General features: G+C 40.8%; 1 protein-coding gene and 1 pseudogene across 1 annotated transcript in view; both read right to left on the bottom strand.

Annotated features, from left to right (window-relative positions):
* The window catches only part of LOC145394744 (solute carrier family 22 member 6-A-like), a 289,876-nt gene that overhangs the window by 120,536 nt on the left and 148,376 nt on the right, over window positions 1–20,964 (bottom strand). The gene's annotated exons all lie outside the window — the stretch shown is intronic.
* On the bottom strand, window positions 6,131–6,245 carry LOC145394875 (5S ribosomal RNA; annotated as a pseudogene).

Below are 20,964 nucleotides of genomic sequence, written 5' to 3'. Positions count from 1 at the left end.
TAACTTCCAGCACTTATGGAACACAGCAGACTCGAAGTTTCTACCCTGATCTGCATGTAGCTCTTGTGGCACCCCAAAACGACAGAAAAACTGGTCAACCAACACCTGACCAACAATTGCAGCCTCTTGATCAGGGATGGCATAGGATTCAGGCCACTTTGTGCAGGCATCCATGACCACATCTCTCTCTCTCTCTCTCTCTCTCTCTCTCTCTCTCTCTCTCTCTCTCTATATATATATATATATATATATATATATATATCTGGTTTCCTCTTTCAGTGAGTGGCAAAGGTCCAGCAATGTCAAATGTGAGTTTTTCCATCGGTGCACCCACTTGGTACAGCTGAAGAGGGGCGCAACCACGATTCTTGGGTCCCTTCTTGGCACAGCATACATCACAGGACCAACACCACTCTTCAACATCCTTGTGCATGCCAGTCCAGTAGAACCTCTGTCACAGCCGGCTTAGAGTTTTCTTCACTCCCAGGTGCCCACTAGTGATCTGGTTATGAGACTCATCCAAGATCTCAGACCTCATCTTCTTCGGAACCACCAGTGGCAAATACTTGCTGAGGCCATTGGGTGTCTCCCACTGACGCTGCAGTAGTCCATTGTTCAAACGAAGAAGGTCCCACTGACTCCAGTAGCTCTTGGTCGCGAGGTTTAACCTGGAAACTTCTTCCCAAGATGGTTACACTGTACTCCACTGCAGCCACTCTAGCACTGGTGGTAAATCTGTATCCTCCATCTGCATCCTCTTCAGGTCTTCTGCATCTGACGCTGGCCCTATCAGTACAGTACGGCGGCATTTCTTGCTAAGATTCCTATTCCTACTACAATGCTTGCCATCTGTTCTGTCTTTTTGCACACTATTCATCAAGGTTCTTCTGCATTTCTTCAGTGATGGAACTTCTTGTGAAAAACTAGATGGTTGTTGCCTCTTGCCACCAGCCTCATCCTTCTCATTTGGACACTCATAGCTGAAGTGTCCCACCTCACTACATGTCCAACACGCTTTTGTTACAACTGAGGATTTCCTTGCACTGCTCTGTTCTTGTTCCTTCTTCCATTTGTGACAATCCTCCTTCTTGTGTCCTGGCTTCCTGCAGAACCAGCAACCTCTTCTCCTGTTCCATCTTCTACTTGTAGCAGTCCTCTTTTCTGTGTCCTGGCTTTTCACAGTATCATCAACCTCCTACAAATTTTTCCGCTTCATGTACCTACCCCTTTCTTGCCTTGAATCCTGCACTCTGACCGGCCTGATAAGTGGATGTACTGGACCTGACGTAGGACTCAAATTCTAGAGCCCCAGCTAGTGCTTCTTGGATGTATCTAGGGTGTGCCTGCTTCACTTGCACTTTCAACTTTGCACTATTAACCTACCCCATCCAGACCGATTTTCCACCACTGACTCCCCCCAATCCCAGCCAATTTTGGAAAAACAATTTTTGGCTCAAACCTCCATTTTTGGTAAGAAACATCAGAAATTCATAGAGAAATCGCTCACCTGAGGTCTAAAATACTCAATAGAGGTGTTCTATCAGGCTCGCTCCAAAGAAAACAAGTTCTATGGGAGGGTAACTATTCCACACCACTCATAAACGGTATTTATTTATTTATTTGGTACGAATTTATATGTTGTACACAGTAATATAGGCAATATAAGCATTGTTTCACTCACCAAACACATCAGCATACCTGACCTTTTTTGGCGACATTACCTGATCATCATTTCTGACTGTTTCTTCCTCTAATGCTACGTAAATACATTGTCATCAATTGGGGAATAACTCTGGCCTTGAATTTCGTACCGTGGCACAACATATCTTTACTGGCCAGGTCACTGGAAACAGGTGAATTACAGAGACAATGGCATGCAGGGGGGGGGAGGTCATTCGGAGTAAGGCAGTGTCTCTGCCTGGCATCTTGTAGAGGAAGGTGTCCCTTGTATGAGTATCAAAAATCACGCATGAAAATTGAGAATTGTGCAAATTAGGGCCCTTGCAACTGATGCGCGTTTATATACATCAACAGGACTGACAGTTACTAAAGTGTGGTCTTATATATACGTCAACGGGATGCGGCGGGTTAAAAGCATTGATGAACTGATCCCTCAGAAGAATAGCCAACAGGTTAGGTGCTGCTCCAGGGTATGCCTTGTATGCCATACTCTCCAGGTCATGAGCAAGCGGCTGAAGGGATTCTCCTCGAGCCCGTACACAGCTCCAGAGTCTTGTTCTGTAAACCTTAGTCTGGTACATAGTCCCATATCTGCACTCCAGCACTTCTGCTAGGGACTGATAACTGTTCCTCATCATCACGGACATTATGGCCCAGAATTCCATTGCAGCAACCTTAAGGCTAGTAGCAAGCTGCTCTGCCCTCTGCCTATCATCCCAACCATTCTGATCAGCAAGTAACGCAAACTGTGCACAGTAAGCTTCCCAAGATACTCAACTATCAAGTTCCTCAGGTTTCTTTTTAATTGTACCCCCATTACAGCCATGCACTTCACTGGTTTGGGGTCTAAAAACTGGGACATCGTAATTAAGTCCAGGACTTAACACTTCTTATTCTTCAACCCTGTAATGCTACCTTTAGATGCTTGGGATCTGTCAAGGTTCACCATACACTGTCCATTCTTTTCATGTGCTCCTTGTACACTAACCTGGGGCTCAGCAGTGCAATATTTCTCTACAGCCTCAATTCTCTCAGATTATCTTCACATGGTCGACTACATGCTTCAACTGGTTATCTACATGCTGTCTGCACTCGATCACTATTCTCCCACTAATCTTTAGCTGGTTGTCTGTATAGTCACTATTCCCTTGCTAATCTTCAGCTGATTGTTTACATGCTGCTTACACTCCAACACATTATTGCTTACCTCATACTTCTGCTGCCCTAGCTTGGCATCCAGTTCCTCCTTAAACTGTTGTTGTACTTTCTTTATTTCCCCCATGAAAGCATGTAGCTGTCCTTGCACTCTCAGTTGTAATTCCCTCTGTTGCTCCTGTAATACCTCTTGAAGCTGTTCCCTCTGTGCTTGCAATTGTTCTTTGATTTCGTTCCTGAGCTCTTTCTGTTCTTCACTTTAGGTCTGTAATTGTTCTTTGAGTTCTTTATTTTGTGCCTGTAATTGTCCTTAAATTTTTTTCTGTCCTTCATTCTGTGTTTGTAATCGCTTCATGATTGATGCCAGATATGCCTCTTCTCGTCTAGCTTGGCCTCTGGTCTGTACACCTTCTCCTTCCATGTCAAAGGTTAGACTCACTGCAGCACTTAAATTATCCACACTCATGACACCAGTGTTACGTCCCCATCCCACACTGCCACAGGCTCCAGCAGCAGTACTTCAGAACAGGAAAGAAGTTGCCCAGTGAGTTGTTCTTGCTATGATCAGCCTTTAGGTGTACAGTACACAGGATCAGCTCAGGCATTGTAAATAAGCACTAGCTTCTTAAGTTCACTGCCTTTATTTTCCAAATAATTGCACTTAATGCTTTCCACTTCACTATTCTCACAAGTACTGGAGCTATACAAACTTTACTAGCTGCAATTGCACTTCATTATTTTTCACAAGTACCGATGATATACAACTTTCAACAACACTTCACTCTTTGCCAACAGCACTTCACTATTTTTGCAACTACCGATGATATACAAGCTTCACTGACAGTGCTTTGACATTACACTACACTCAAACTGATCTGAAAACTGACTGAACTTGCTCTAGTCTCTTCCCCGTCCTTATATAGCCTTACTTCACTCTAAAAACATCGACATTTCTCCACAGTTCAGGTATGTTCCAGAGAGTGAGCACGGTTACAACAGTTACTAACTCGGACACATCCAAAACATGCAAGAGTTTTCTTACATTACATAACACTGTAAATTATTTAGCATACAAACTTCAATTAAATTACTTAATTAACAAGGAATCTCATAACTAACGCATTATACGAAAAAAAAAGCAAAAAAATTAATGCATAACTTACAATACAACTATGCTCACAAACAGCAGGCAAACTGGCAACTCTGACTCAAACCGGAATCACAATAAACACCGGGAATTATCTAGAACAATCTAGCTAGCAATCCAGCTTCTCAACAATATCCGTACTTAATTTGACAATATATATATATATATATATATATATATATATATATATATATATATATATATATATATATATATATATATATATATATATATAATCAGAGATGGGTACATTGTTTAATAAATTCAATTACAGTTGGAATAACATGATGAGACGTTTCGACAGTATGTCATTTTCAGTGCCCTAAAATGAAATAATGGAACACTAAAAACATTCAGTCAGATCACGTGATCTCTAACACTTATATATGGTAAACTAATACCAGAGCTGAAGTGATGACATCACGTTACCATGGTAACGATTTTCTGATCTTAACAAACATTCGAAATTGCGGAACATCTATTAGGGGACCCTCTAATACAATCTGTGACCTTATTTTCTGAGCCAAAGTTTGAAGACTGATTTAAGTTCGTTGGATAATTTAAACAAATTTAACTGGAGTACCCCTCACAAAAGTGCAGGCTAGCTCCACCAGGGAGCCAAAGCCAAGACGACCACTAAGAAAATTGATTTTGCTCTATCATCATGGCAGAAAAAATTCATGTCAGAATATGTTTTCTTCGTGAAGGAATTACAAAAGGACTAGTAAATCTGTCGAATCAAAATTTGATCCACCATTTTGGAATTATTAATGGGTAGACTGGTAGTTCCTCACTGAATGTAGCAACAAATATTATCTTGGGGAAAACTATGGCAGCTACATACATATAAAAGCTGAAGGAACAGCCATGGAATTAAATGAGATTTCTGAAAAATGCATTGTTATCGAATGTCGTAAAATTGTAGAATATTCTAAAATGTCAAGGAAAAGTAAAAGAATTTTCTTAAGGACATGGCAACGGATCAAGCTTTACTTCAATGACTGAATACATAAAATGCAACATCTATGACATTTGCGTTAATAGGCCTAAAATGGGTGGATAGGAATGTGGTATGGGGAGTGCCATGAAGATCTTGCTAAAACAAGGTTTTAATGACGTTATATATATATATGAAATTTCTGAAAACATGGTGTAATGCAAGAGTTACTGTATTTTGATTTACAAGAAAGGCAGCTCAAAATATATTCATAACTATTGACCCAGTAGCTTATTGCCAGTTATAGGTATTCACAAACTCTTCACTGAAGTCCTTACGAAAAGAATGGTAACAAATCTGGAAGAAAATCAACCTCGTGAGTAGGCAGGATTCCCAAGCGGGCATTGGACTACTGATCATCAACCCACAACGAACCAACTAACTAGGAAAACTACAGAGTACAGTAAGACATTGTGCTTAGTTTTCTTGATTACGAAAAGGCTTTCGACTCAGTGGCGCACAGAGCAATTATAAATTCATTGCAGGAACAAGAAGTAAATGAGAATTTTGTAATATTGTTCGAAAACATAAATAACGAAGGAACTGCTATAGTTAATGAGAGAAAGACTAGGATGAAATTAAGATTGAGAAGAGGATGCATCAGGGGGATACAGTTTCAACAAAATTATTTACAGCATGCCTAAAAAGTATTTTCAAAAAGCTGGACTGGGAGAAAAAAGGAGTAAACATAGATGGAGAAAACCTAACCCATTTAACATTTGCGGATGACACTGTCCTAATTGCAGAAACAAAAGACATTGCAGGAAATATTAAATGACCAAAACAGAGAAAGTCTCAACGTAGGGCTAAAGATAAACCTGAATAAGATTAAACTAATGCTTATTATTCAGATATACCAAAGTGCTTTATCAAATTAAGCGAAGAAATTTTTGAAGAAGTAGAGGAGTACAATTACCTGGAGAAAATACTTCAAACTAAAGAAAGACCATGATAGCGAAATAAAAAGACGTATGACTATGGAGGCAAAGCCTTCAGTAAACATCGATATATCACGAAAAGTAGCATGCCAGTAAGTCATTCATTCATTGCCAGACGCCATGTATCCCAAACGGGGTGGTCAAGGGCTTAGAGTTAATTGTTTTACAGGGAGGGGCACTAATCCTCCACCAACCCCACTTGACACGTAGGAATGCCAACAGCATCTGGTGTTCCAAGGCGGTCACCCATCCAAGTACCAGACCCAACGTTGCTTAACTTCGCTGATCGGACGGGAAGCGGTGTACTCAACGTGGCATAGCCGTTGGCCAGTAAGTATGAAACGAAAAGTATATAACCAATTATAATCCTAGCTATAACGTACGGTTGTGAGATCTGAAAATGGCAAAATCAATGGAATTCAACTAACCAATTCTCAAAGAGCAATGGAAAGGTCTGTGTTGGGAACATCTTTAAGTGACAGGAAAAGGTAAAATTGCGTGAGAGAGCAGACTAAAGTCAAAGATATTACAGAAGTCATAAAAGAACAGAAATGGAAGTTGGCAGGCCATGTAACAAGAATAAGGGATAACCGATGGAGCAAGAGGTTGACTATATATATGGATAGATAGATGGATAGATAGATAGATAGATATAGGGATGTGCATTGAGCGAGAGATGGTGATTGGAAATACCTTGTTTGAGAAGAAAGGTAATTATAAATATGCATGGGAGAGACAGGAGGGTGGAAGGGTTGTTGGTAGAGCATTGGTGGACTATGTCGTTGTGTCTAGGAATGTAATAAGAAGATTGCTGGATGTGAGAGTTTTGAGAGGGGAAGATGGAGATATGTCTGACCACTACCTGGTGGAGGGAAAGTTGAGAGTAGGTACAGTAAGAGATGGGTGAGAGCTAGGAGAATTAGGTGTGGCAGGGAGGTTTTGAAAGTGAGTTGGATAAAAGAGAGAAATTGATACTGTAGAGTATCATGAGAAATTGAAAGATGAGTGAAAAGCAGTGAAAGATCAGGAGAATGGCAGTGTGGAGGAGGAATGGCAGTTGTTTAAGAGTGCTGTGGTGGGGCATGCGGAAGAGGTGTTTGGTGTGAGACAAGTAGGTGGTGGTATAAGAAAGAGAAGTGAATGGTGGTGCGAGGAAGAAAGTATGGCTTGGCTGAGAAGAAAGGTGCGTATGAAAAATGGCTACAGAGGAAGGATGAGGTGTCATATGAGAGGTATAAGGAAAAGAGGAATAGGGCAAGAAAGGCAGTGCGTGATGCTAAAGTGGCAGGAGATGAGAGGTGGGGTAGGCAGTTGACTGAGAATTTTCAACAGAATAAGAAAATGTTTTGGAAGGAGGTGAAAAAGGTGCAAAAGGGAGAGTATGGGAAGGAAGAGCGTGTAAAAGCAGAGGATGGAAGAATGTCAGAGATGGATGCAGTAAGGAAGAGATGGGCAGAGTATTTTGAAAGATTGTTAAATGTAGAAGAGGAAAGGGAGGCTGAGATTGTGGCAGATGGAAGGGTGCAAGAAGTAAATGTGTTGAGAGAGTTGAATGATTCTTTGATCACGATGGAGGAAGTGCAGGAGGCAGTACAGAAGATGAAAACAGGGAAAGCTGCAAGTATGGCTGGGTGTGCTGTGGAATGCCTGAAAGTTGGTGGAGTGACTATTGTTGACTGGTCAGTAAGACTGTTGAATGTGTGCTTTGTGAAAGGTATGGTGCCAATTGACTGGGCAAGTGTTTGTGTGGTCCCACTGTATAAAGGTAATGGTGATAAGTATGAATGTACTAGCTTTAGGGGTATAAGTCTGCCGAGTGTTGTAAGTAAGGTGTATGGTAGAATGTTAATTAAGAGAGTTAGAGAGGGTACTGTGGGAAATATTTTCCCCCAGAGCAGTTGCGCTCTCTAAATTTATCATAGTTTATCCCTGGTTAAAGGCAGAGGACGGAGAGACTGTTGTTAACTATTCAAGCGGTTTTAATAACCCAGAAACGACGTTCTCTTTAATAATGCTTGTTATTGATAAATTAAATGCTACTGCATTTAACCCCCGTGGACAACTATGCATTGTAAATACATGTAATTATGTGGTATTTTCCACTGACCTAAGCTGCGTCTGCGCGATAGGTGACGTGGCAAGCAGGGAAAGATTCCCCTGTTAAGGCAAATGTGGTATTAAGATATTTACATAGTTAAAGGGAATAATTGGTCTAACTTTAATTTAAGTGGAACTAAGATTAATTTGTTAGATTTACCCTGTACATATCATGATGTAATTTAACTGTATTTAGTACTGTAATTAAATAAGAGTTGGTAACCCACAATGCGATGAAAGTGTTGAGGCTTGCCGCATTCACGCACTCTGCTCCTAGTTCTCGTGGAGCTAACACACTCTGCTCCCAGACCTTGTGGAGTTAACACTCTGTTCCTAGTCGCTCTCAAGCTAGGTTGTACATACGCACCATAAGGACGCTTGCTTGCTCAAGCAACTCTACCAGGCAGCCTCATCGTCATCGGTTATCGATCACTCCCTCTTCACTAGCTAAGTATCCTTTACGAATTGGCCAATTCAAGGGGGGATTAGCTATGAGGTAGAAGAGAAATAGTTATTGTAGGTGAGTTAAGGTTAAGTTACGTTTCACCTAACTCTATGAGACTTGTTTGATTTACTTAAGAACAACTTTATAAACGAGTAACGACCTACGAGTTGTTTACCAGAAATTTCTTGCATAGCGGTGCTCCGGCAGGGATACCGACTTGGATACATTAAACATTTTTCACATTTTGGTGCCCAGAAAGAGGGCCCCGATTTGTTTAACAGAATTACTCTACATTTTTCACATTTTTGGTGCCCCGACCGAGTGAGGATAACCGATGTGTGCCGAGGCGCTGAATGTGTTTAAAGTTGCTTTTAATGGGCATAGCTACTACTACGTTCGGTTGCAATGAAGTAGTGGAGAATATTTTAGCAGTGGTAGGAGCCATAGAGGGCTCTTGTAAATCCTCAGTAGCCATAACCCTCCTCGAGCCAAGGAACCTGCCATATGGCTCTCCAGTTTATGGAACATATAAATTAGTTAGCAGAGCTGTGAACCGAAGTTTGCAACGGGCCAGGAAGGGAAGGGATTTCATACATTTTAATGCCAAGCCCTTCCAAGCAATGTTGAAATCTGATGGTATACATTGGAACCATCATGGTAGGGAAGCTGTTCTGCAGAAATTTATAAATTATGTAGAACATAAGAAAGGAGAGTTCTATGCTGTACAAGCTATGGGTGGGCCTATGGAGTATTGAGGTAATAAATTCTGAGCTCTGGGAATATGGGTGTTTTGGCAATTGAGTGTGGGGATGAAATAAAACCCTTGAGGTTTAATAACCCTGGGGAATAGGTTAAAAGTATAGACCTAATCCCTACACTCCTCAAAATTAAACTAAATAGTTAGCTGAGCTGTAATGAATATTACGAAATGGGAGAGGGGATAATTTGTACAATGAGGACTTAATCCCTACCCTCTTCAAAATTTTAAATAATCAAATCATTACTAAGTTGTGGTAAAATTGTGGTTGGAATTCATAATTAAATTATTAAATTAGAACTCCGTCAACATGTCTGTTTCTTTATTGCAAAGATCTTCTAGTAGTAAGGCAGGATGGGTAACTAGAGCCATAAATGATTGTAACCAGTCGCTGGACCAAATACCTCTGTCCAAGGAGAGAATAAATAGTCTCCTAAATATTCTGAAAGATCGATGGAGTAAGTACGAAGAGAGTTACTTAACTTTAGAAGCGGCTATAGTAAAGGCTGAGAATAAGGAACTCTTAGAGTCAGAAACTACTAAGTTTGAAGACAAATTAGAAGAATACTTAACTGTAGTAAAGACACTAGAGTCTGAATTAGCTGACACTGCCGCGGAAACACAAGTTGTGGCACAGCAGAGTAGAGCTGTGTTACCACAAATAACGCTTCCGGAATTTGATGGAGAGCAGAACTGGAAATCCTTCTGGGATCAGTTCAAATATTTGGTACACGATAGAACAGATCTCCCTAAAGTCACCAAACTTACTTATTTGTTAGGACAGGTCAAAGGAACACCATATCAACTGATAAAAGAATTACCAGTAGAAGAAAATAACTATGAAGTGGCTTTGACCATCCTTAGACAAAATTACGAAGACAGGGAGCAAGTTATAAATCGTTTATTAAAGGCTCTAATAGAATTACCCATGCCTAGGCACGATTTTGATTCCTTGCAAAAATTTAGAATTGCAATAAGTTGTAAATTAAGGGCCTTAGGTACTTACGAAGATATTAAAACATCAGATTGGGTGCTTTCAAGAATTGTGTCCTTAAAGCTACCACCGAAAACCAAGGATGCTTTGTATGGTAGGTACCAGAAGGATAATTTCTCCTGTGAAGAGATAGAGGAAGGCTTGATGCAACTCTGTAAACATTTGCAAGGAACATTAAACACTACTGAGGTCAAACAGAAGACCGAAGTAAAGAAAAAACCCACTAACCAACTGATTGGGAAGGTTAAGTCAGAGAAGACTAAGTATGTGCCTAAAGAAGAGATAGGTACTTTCCTTAGCTCCACGAAGGCCGAGGATAAAGTATTAAAGATAAGGAATAGACATGCTGAAGATATTAAGGAAATAAAATCTTCCATGGTAAAAGACAGGAAAGTTTGTGTCTTTTGTGGTGAACAACATTCCAGTGTATTTTGTCAACACTACCCTGATTATGCTTCTAGAATAGGGAAGCTTCAGGAACTGGGGTGTTGTATAATATGTATGAACTCCGAACATACTGCCGCGGACTGTAAGACTAAATTAAATCTTTGCTTTAAATGCAAAAAGGATCATCATCATAGTGCTTTATGCCCTAGGATGAAAATTGAGGTTCCTAAACCTGCAAGCGTCAATATGACAATTGCAAAAGGGAATGCTCCATTAGTAATGCCAGCTGCAGTACCAATAGCAGATGTGAAAGTATTGGTTGAGAATAGAAACCAATTAGTATGTACCCTGTTTGATACGGGTGCTCAGAAAACTTTCATATCTGCAGACATTGTGGAGAAATTAAAGTTACCAGTTATCGGCAAGGTAAATCTAGCCATTACTGGATTCTTAACAACTAGGAAGGCTCAGTCCTTTGATTTAGTTAGACCTGTAATACAATTAGGCAGATATAAATGCCGTATAACAGCAGCTGTGCTTGATACTATGGAGACAAGTATATACATAAAGGGATTGAAGGAAACCTCTGATCATTTGCAAAGCTCAGGGATAAAGTTGGCTAAACGGAATGTGGAATCAGATACTGTGGGTCCCATAAAAATGATAATTGGTTCTGATTATTGTGGAAGATTCCTACATAGGACTATCAAAAGGAATAAGGTACAGTTGTTCAAGAGTCCAGGAGGTAACCTTATTATGGGTCAGTTGCCTTTTCCAAAACAAGTTAAAGGAGAAGCCAAACTAGTAGACTCAGTCTTTGTTACCCCCACACAGTCATTGATGGTAGCTAGAATAGGTGCAGAATTAGAACCTACTCAGATAAATGACTTGTTGGATGAAAACATTGAACCTGTACACAAACTGTGGGACCTAGACAGTATAGGTATACACTCTGAGGAACCAACCCCTGAAGATAAAATAACATTGGACTTGTATAATCAGTCTGTGGAGTTTAAGGATGGACAGTATTGGGTAGGATTACCATGGAAACTAAACCACTCAGAGTTACCAACAAATTACCAAGCAGCTAAAGCTCAGTTAAATTCTCTTCTAAGAAAGTTGAGAGATAAACCAGAACATCTGACCCTATTTGATAATATTATAAGGGATCAATTGAAGAATAAATTTATAGAAGAGGTAGAATACCCTGTTAACCACAAAGAAGGACACTACTTACCACATCATGCTGTAAGCAAGGATTCAGTAACTACTCCCATAAGGATAGTATTCAACTGTAGTAGTAAAGCGTCCAAGGGATCAGCTAGCTTGAACGATTGCCTATACTCTGGACCTACACTAACAGAGAAGTTAGGGAATGTGTTACTAAGATTTAGAGAGAAACCTTACGCTTACACAGCAGACATTAGTAAGGCTTTTCTCAGAATAGGACTGAGAGAGGAGGATAGGAAATTTACAAAATTCCTCTGGCCTCATGATCCTCAAAATGAGGATAGTCCATTGAAAACTTACTGTTTCCGATCGGTGCTCTTTGGCTCTTGTGCTAGTCCTTTCCTACTTTGCAACACTTTAAAGCATCATTTTGAAAATGCCAAATGTCCAGAAATAGGGCAGGCTTTTTATATGGATAATTTGCAAGGTGTTGCTGATACAGAGTCGGAAGCTTTGAAGGCTTATGAAGTAGCCAATTCCGAATGTGGGAAGGCAAATTTGCCGTTACAGAGCTGGAATACAAATTCACCGCTTTTGAGGAATAAAATAAAAGAGGACTATCCAGATTCTGACATTCCCAAAATTCAAAATGTGTTAGGTCTTAACTGGGATACAACAGCCGATGTAATAAGTTTGAAACCAATTAAGTTCTCTGATGTCACTCTCACAAAGAGGTCCTTGTTAAGTCAGGTTTCCAAGCTATTTGACCCATTAGGATTGGTCAGTCCTATAGTTATTAGGGGCAAATGTTTAGTACAGGAGGCTTGGCGAGAAAAGTTAGACTGGGACACTGAATTAGGTGAGACATATGTGGAACAATGGGAACAGATTAGAAAGGAGTTTGAAACTACATCAAGCATATGTATGCCCAGGAAAATAAACAGTAATGAGAAGTCGCACTTACACATATTTTGTGATGCTTCTCAAAGGGCCTATGGAGCAGTAGCTTATTGCGCAACAGGAGAGGATAGTAAGATTATAATGTCCAAAGCCAGAGTTGCGCCAATTAAAGAAAGAACCCTACCTCAATTGGAATTGGCTTCCATAGAAGTAGGAACTAAATTGGCCAGGTATATAACCATTACTCTTGATACTCAATTTGAGGACATTTACATATGGACTGACAGTGAGATTTGTCTTTACTGGATAGGGAAGGAAGACAGTAAAATTCCTTTCGTCCGTAATAGAGTGAAGACTATTAAAGAGCTGTCTTCCAAATTTAAATTCATGCATGTGTCCTCCAAACAAAATCCAGCTGATCTGCTCTCGAGAGGTTCGACCGTAAGGAGACTGATCAAAGATAACTTGTGGTTTAAAGGTCCTAAATGGTTACTCACTAAGGATTGGCCTGAACAGAAACAGTACAGTATTGCCGAGGTTAGTGTAGTGAACTTGGATCCTGTAGTACCTGAGCCAGAAGTGATTGACATCAGCCGATTTTCATCAATAAGACAACTTCTAAATACTACTAAATTGGTTGTTGAATTTTTGAATAAGAAGGTGGGGTTTCAGAAATTAGATCCCCTAGAATACTGGCTGAAAAGAGTACAAAGAAATTCTTACGGGGAAATATATAAACTTTTAGGCCAAGACACTGGAAAAAGGAATAAGCTGATGAAGAATTTAGGCTTGTTCTTAGACGGAAAGGGTCTGATAAGATGTCGAGGCCGATTGATAAAGGCTGACTTGCCCATCCAAACCAAACATCCCATTTTATTACCTAAGAGTGGATGCTTTGTACAACTTATTATAAAGGAAGCCCATGATTCCACTCTCCATGGAGGTGTACCGCAGACCTTAGCCCAAATTCGGGAAAGGTACTGGATTCCTAAGGGTAGACAGGTTATTAAAAAATATCTCAAAAACTGCATCATTTGTAGGAGGTATGAGCAGCGACCTTATATCTACCCAGGACCACCAGCCCTACCGAAGGATAGGGTGAACATAAGTCGGCCCTTCCATATAACAGGAGTGGACTACACAGGGGCTATAACTGTTACGGGTGAGGAAACTCCCCATAAAGTTTACATTTGTTTATTTACTTGTGCCTACACAAGGGCAGTCCATCTAGAATTAGCGGAAGACCTAAGCTCAGAGACATTCCTCAATGTCTTTCGCAGATTTGCCGCTAGAAGGTCTTGTCCTGGCAAGTTAATAAGCGACAACGGAACTAATTTCGTTGGAGCAGCTCCCTTACTATTGAACATAATGAATGACCCGAAGGTTAAGTCGGCGCTGGGAATCAGAAATTGTATTTGGCAGTTCACAGCTCCAAGAGCTCCATGGCAAAATGGATTTACCGAAAGAATGATTGGTATTGTCAAGAACTGCCTGAGGAAAACATTACATAGAACTAAGATTACGAGAGAAGATTTAAGAACAGTAATAACTGAAATTGAAGTCAGGATTAATAATAGACCTCTGACTTATCAAGATGACACTAGCGACTCGCTAGAGGCCTTAACACCGGCTCACATGTTACATGGCAGGAAGCTCCATCCGATGCCTTGTGTGGATATCCAGGAAGAAGTTGATGATCCTAACATAGAAAATAATGATTTAGGACAACACCTTCGGGAGGGATATCAACGTCTGAAAAGGGTGCTGGATACGTGGAATAGACATTGGAGCGAAGAGTATCTTTTGAGCCTACGAGAGAGGTTTTATGGAGCTCAAGCTGCCAGCAACAAATCAGTTATTAACATAGGAGATGTGGTCTTAGTGAAGACTGAACAGCCAAGATCCCAGTGGCCATTAGCTAAAGTGATCTCCACACACCCAGATTCTGAAGGGGTGCTGAGACTCGTAAAAATAAAATGCAGGGGACATACCAGTATAAAAACTATTGATAAACTGGTACCCCTTGAGTTAGCAGCCACTCCGGATCCAGAGAATGGTGAAGATCAAACGGGTCAAGAGGCGCGACCTAGTAGGGCCGCAGCACAGGGTTCTCGAGAACTATGGAGGGAACTCTTGGCTAAGGGTCATATTACATGATACAACGTATCATTTTCCGCCGGCCCCAAAACTGTGGGAAATATTTTCCCCCAGAGCAGTTGCGCTCTCTAAATTTATCATAGTTTATCCCTGGTTAAAGGCAGAGGACGGAGAGACTGTTGTTAACTATTCAAGCGGTTTTAATAACCCAGAAACGACGTTCTCTTTAATAATTCTTGTTATTGATAAATTAAATGCTACTGCATTTAACCCCCGTGGACAACTATGCATTGTAAATACATGTAATTATGTGGTATTTTCCACTGACCTAAGCTGCGTCTGCGCGATAGGTGACGTGGCAAGCAGGGAAAGATTCCCCTGTTAAGGCAGATGTGGAATTAAGATATTTACATAGTTAAAGGGAATAATTGGTCTAACTTTAATTTAAGTGGAACTAAGATTAATTTGTTAGATTTACCCTGTACATATCATGATGTAATTTAACTGTATTTAGTACTGTAATTAAATAAGAGTTGGTAACCCACAATGCGATGAAAGTGTTGAGGCTTGCCGCATTCACGCACTCTGCTCCTAGTTCTCGTGGAGCTAACACACTCTGCTCCCAGACCTTGTGGAGTTAACACTCTGTTCCTAGTCGCTCTCAAGCTAGGTTGTACATACGCACCATAAGGACGCTTGCTTGCTCAAGCAACTCTACCAGGCAGCCTCATCGTCATCGGTTATCGATCACTCCCTCTTCACTAGCTAAGTATCCTTTACGAATTGGCCAATTCAAGGGGGGATTAGCTATGAGGTAGAAGAGAAATAGTTATTGTAGGTGAGTTAAGGTTAAGTTACGTTTCACCTAACTCTATGAGACTTGTTTGATTTACTTAAGAACAACTTTATAAACGAGTAACGACCTACGAGTTGTTTACCAGAAATTTCTTACATAGCGGTGCTCCGGCAGGGATACCGACTTGGATACATTAAACATTTTTCACATTTTGGTGCCCAGAAAGAGGGCCCCGATTTGTTTAACAGAATTACTCTACATTTTTCACAGGTACAAAGGGAGTGATTGGTGATGAGCAGTGTTGCATTAGGAAAGGGAGAGGATGTGTGGATCAGGTGTTTGCTGTGAGACAGATGTGTGAAAAGTACTTAGCGAAAGGTAAGGATGAGTTATGGGCATTCATGGATTTAGATAAAGCGTACAATAGAACTGATAGGGAGGCTTCGTGGACTGTTTTAAGATTGTATGGACTTCATGGTATGTTACTAAAAGGAGTGAAAAGTTCTTATGTAAATAGTAGACCATGTGTAGGAGTGGGAAATACTCTGAGTGATTGTTTTCCCATGAGAGTGGGGCTGCAGCAGGGATGTGTGATGTGGCCTTAATCGTATAATATTTATATGGATAGTGTTGTAAGGGAGATGAATGCAAATGTGTTAGGTGGAGGTCTGAATCTGATGGATGTTGATGGTAGAGTGTGGAACCTGAAGCAGATGCTGGCTGCAGATGATACTGCACTGGTGGCTGATTCAAAGGAGAGGTTGAGACAGTTGGTACAGGAGTTTGGAAGGGTGTGTGAAAGGAGGAAAATGAAAGTAAATAAGAATAAGAGTAAAATTATGAAGTGTACGAGGTAGGTAGATGGTGGGAGGATGTGTATAGTTTTGAATGGTGAGTTGCTTGAGGAGATAGTGTTTGAAGTATTTAAGGTCACACGTTGCTGTAGATGGAATAGTAGATGCAGAAGTGAAGTTTAGAATGAACGAAGTAGGAAAGGTGCTGGGAGGAATGAAAAAAAGTGTTTGGATCTCGTTCGCTTAGAATGGATGTAAAAAGAAGGCTGTATGAGGGTGTTGTGGTACCGATTGCATTATATGGGGCTGAAACATGGAATATGAGTGTAGCAGAGAGGAAAAGTTTGAATGTAATGGAGAGGAGTGCCTGAGGAGTATGGGTGGAGTGATGCGTATGAATCGAGTGAGAAATAATGAAGTGCGAAGGAGAACTGAAGTTGTTTGGGAGATGGCTGATAGAGTTGAGCAGAGGGTGTTGCGATGGTTTGGGCATATGGAGAGAATCGATAATGAGCGATTGGTGAAAAAGATAACTAGATCTGATGTGAGAGGTGTAAAACTGAGAGGAAGACTACAAATAGGATGGATGGACAGTGTGAACGGAGCACTGGATGCGAGAGGGATGTCTGTTGAGCAAGGAAGATTGGCTGTGCATGATGGAAATGAATGGAGAGAAATTATGAATAAATAAATAATGACACAGCCCTGAGGGGATATTCTCCCGCATTTTGTCTGATCAGTTGATCAGGTCAGGTGCGGGTAAGCGGATGGGTCCATTTGGATGTGGCAGGGGTAAACCAGCTCTGCTGTCGGGCCCTGCTGCAGATGTCACTTATTGCACTGCGCAGTTGACCCTTGTGTAGTGTGGTGTGGTGATGATCTGTTCCTTCTCCCCTTTCGGGGTAAGATGCGAATGAATGTGTTTGAATGGATGAGTAAATTGGGAGTGTGTCATCCTATCTCGGCTACCCCCAAAGAAAGGGAGGTAGCCGAGATAGGATGACACACTCCCAATTTACTCATCCATTCAAACACATTCATTCGCATCTTACCCCGAAAGGGGAGAAGGAACAGATCATCACCACACCACACTACACGAGGGTCAACTGCGCAGTGCAATAAGTGACATCTGATATATATATATATATATATATATATATATATATATATATATGTGTGTGTGTGTGTGTGTGTGTGTGTGTGTGTGTGTGGTCATGAAAAGTTGTGGGGGGGAACTCTGACCTGAAACTGTACATCATGTTCACAATTTACCAAATGCGAATACCTGTACCGTATATATGAAAAACCGGTAATGTCCATGTTATCGTGGAAGTACCTATAACACAATATTAGGGCAATAATAATCTGGACCTCTGCCACATAGTAAGTTATTATGACTGAGCCTTCAAAGAGAGTAACTGAGGAATCCTGTTCTACAGAGTAATTATAAAGAAACCGGTTGAAGTAAAAGATTTCCTTGTCTATATAATAATAAATTTTCATCGAGATTCTTGATTTATTATGCAAGATTGTGGGAAACCTCACCCTTTATTACAGCCCCTTATAATCGCACATACCAGTTATGTGCATAAAATCATTTATAACAGACTAAAGACGCTTTTATTCCAGAATTTGTAATTTGATCCAGGAGAGCTCTTGTAAAAATTTAGGGAAAATTGAACTTATTGACAGTCGTCATCGGTTTTCATCAGCCTCACTTTCATTTGAGGCTGAGGACAGTGAGGAGTCATCAGGAATGATGGCACTTTGCACTGCTTACTGTGAGTTGCAGATAAAGCCGCTCTGGTATATTGAATTGGCTTACAAGTGCCATTATCCATTGTACATTGTCACTGGCGTAGTTACCCCAGTAGCGAATGGGTGAAATAGAAGATAAGATGATAATGAAAGGAGAGAGAAGCGAGCCGTTAAGAACATTAAATTTTTTCTCTTATCAGTTTTGCTGCCTGTAAAGGGTAACCCTAGTCCCCAGCAGTCAACTCTTGCCTTCTCAAATGATACACCAGATGTTTTTCTCACAAATTACGCAGAAGATTCCTCCTGTCCTTGAAATACTGGGTGTGACATAATGTGGGAGGAGCAAAGTAAGGATGTTTGCCAATTAGAAGCCTATATGGCGCTTTCGTCACATTCTTGATGGCACGCAATTGATTCTATGTGGAGTGTATGAGGCCCTCATTGGTAGCAGGTGCCTCTATTGTTTCTGTATGGACGGAGATTATTTTTAAGACAGCCTAGTGATTAATTAGCTGAGAGAGGCGGAGTAAGTCTCTTTTATAAGGTCGAGGAAAATGTGAAGACACATTTTTGTCTCTTTTTGTACAGACACACATTTTGTCTCATTTTTTGTATACCTTTTTGTACACATTTGTACACATTTACTGTCACGTTACACTTTTGTCACATTGTGTTGCACTTTTCCCCAACACTACTCAATACGTGACTTTGATTACAAAACACTGTCTGTGTACCATTTCCCATTTTTGGTTCACTCCTCCATTTACACTAGTGTGTGAATTATATCTGGATTTAACCCTTGAAGTCTCCAAGTTTCCTCGAGCCTTGTGAGTACTTAGCCTCCACTGAGTGTATTCTGTTAAGGTAAGAAATAACTAGTTTTATATTTGTATCCTGAGGCCTATAGGAATCCTACTTTTGTAAAACGAACCCTAGTGTCTTCTTTGGTTGTGTATGTTATAGAGTACAGTAAAGGTAAATTAGTTTTCTTGCAAGCTTTACCTTATACCTTTTGGTGCTTAATTAAGGGTTAAGAGTACACCGTAATATACACCCCCATAATAATTTGGCGACCTCCTCGCCAGGATAGCTCTGTGACATAATATTGGCAACCTTGGCCACATCACTATAATCAGTAATCATGGTCTTAATGAGTGATACTGATGTGAAAGCATTTTCGGATTCTAAGCCATCCCCATACACAGTGAAAATACTCACAAAATACAAGCTCATATTGCTTGCTCAGGCCTTACAGTTGAGATTTCCTGCCTCAGTCACTAAGACTAAGTTACTTGATTTAATATTGGACACCATGTTTGACCAAAGTGAGTCTCCTATAGCTTTTTTTTTTTTTTTTTATCCGAGGAAGAAGGAACCAAAGGCCATGAGCCCGCAATAACAGTTCCCTCCAAGAGAAAAACAAAATACAAGAGAGAGCCAAATTCAAGATCCATTCATTTCGAGATGCCTGGACATACTGTGTTTGAAAGACCGGAGATCATAGGCAGCAGGAAATACAGACAGAGGAAGACAGTTCCAGAGTTGACCTGTTGCATAAATGAAGGACTAGGAGTTACGGTTAACTCTTGCATTAGAGAGTTGGACAGAAAAGCGATGAGAGTTTGCTGCTAGACGGGTGCTACGCGCCCGTCGTAGAGGTGGAGGAATGCATGCAGACAGTTCAGAGGAGCAGTGACCATTAAAGTAGCGACAGAAAAGAGATAAAGATGCAACATTGCGGCGAAGCGACAGAGGTTGAAGGAAGTCAGTAAGAGGAGGAGCGTTAATGAGACGAAAAGCCTTTGACTCCACCCTAATGAGAAGAGCTGTGTGTGGGGAGCCTCCCCACACATGAGAGTTGTACTCCACACACGGGCGGATAAAACCCCTGTATAGAGTCAACAATTGTGCAGGGGTAAAGAAAGAACGGAGTCGGCTTAGCACACCCAATCTCTTGGAAGCAGATTTTACAAGAGATGTAATATGATCTTTCCAAGATAAGTTCCAAGTAAATGAAACCCCAAGCATATTCACGGATGATGCAGGATTAAGCTGAATATTATTAAACATTAGTGGGTATACCTGTGGAAGATTTTGACGGGTTGATAGGTGTAAGAACTGAGTCTTTGATGCATTAAAAACAAGATTATTTTTACCCCAGTCAGAGATACGAGCCAAGTCAGACATTAGGTGTGCCATAGCCTCATCCCTTGTTTGTTGAAGTAACTGCTGAGATGGGCGTTGCGGAAACCGAATGGAAAGGTGAAGGGGGGAGTCATCAGTGTATGAGTGGATAGGGTTAGATGTACAGCTTAGAAGGTCATTGATGAATACAAGGAAGAGAGTTGGTGATAGGACAGAGCCCTGAGGAACACCACTGTTGATAGATCTAGGAGAAGAACGATGGTTGTCTACAACAGTGGCTATAGAACGACCAGAAAGGAAACTAGTGATGAAGGCACAGATAGAGGGATAGAAACCGTAAGAGGGCAGTTTGGAAATTAAAGATTTATGCCAGACTCGATCGAAAGCCTTTGAGATGTCAAGTGCAATGACAAAGCTTTCGCCAAAGTCCCGAAAGGAGGATGACCAGGAGTCTGAAAGGTAGGTGAGAAGATCACCAATGGAGCGTCCCTGACGGAACCCGTACTGACGATCAGAAAGAAGGTTGTGATAGGAAAGATGCCTTAAAATTTTTCTATTGAGAATTGACTCGAAAACTTTTGAAATACAGGACGTTAAAGCAATTGGACAATAGTTGGAGGGTTGGGAGTGGTCACCCTTCTTTGGGACTGGCTGAATGAGAGCAAACTTCCAGCAAGACGGAAAGGTACAAGTTGACAGACAAAGGC

The sequence above is a fragment of the Coenobita brevimanus genome, chromosome 28, assembly GCF_032717465.1.
Source record: "Coenobita brevimanus isolate Jiangsu-jjx chromosome 28, ASM3271746v2, whole genome shotgun sequence".
NCBI lineage: Eukaryota > Metazoa > Arthropoda > Malacostraca > Decapoda > Coenobitidae > Coenobita > Coenobita brevimanus.
Note: the sequence above shows the minus strand (reverse complement) of the source record. Positions and strands in the feature narration are given on the sequence as shown.